Source organism: Pterocles gutturalis, unplaced genomic scaffold (assembly GCF_000699245.1).
Source record: "Pterocles gutturalis isolate BGI_N339 unplaced genomic scaffold, ASM69924v1 scaffold16402, whole genome shotgun sequence".
Classification (NCBI taxonomy): domain Eukaryota; kingdom Metazoa; phylum Chordata; class Aves; order Pterocliformes; family Pteroclidae; genus Pterocles; species Pterocles gutturalis.
The window spans coordinates 1-235 of record NW_010113075.1 but is presented as its reverse complement, the minus strand read 5'-3'; positions in this window follow the sequence as shown (position 1 = coordinate 235).

The following is a 235-nucleotide window of genomic DNA, read 5'->3' as shown; positions in this document are numbered from 1 at the left end:
TGATCCACGGAGAGCAGGCGCCGGGCTCCCCGGGGCAGGGGAGTGGAAGATGCTATCAGCCCGGCTCTCCTCCCCTTCCTCTTACGCAACTCAGCACGCAGAGGAGTGACTTGATTTTTTTTTTTCCTCTCCAGGGAGTTGGTTTTCACTTCCTGCACTCTCCGTCCCTTTGTCTCCGCCGGCTGCAGCTGCAAGCACACCTGAGGGGTGACGGAGCAGGGGGACGAGGGGGACA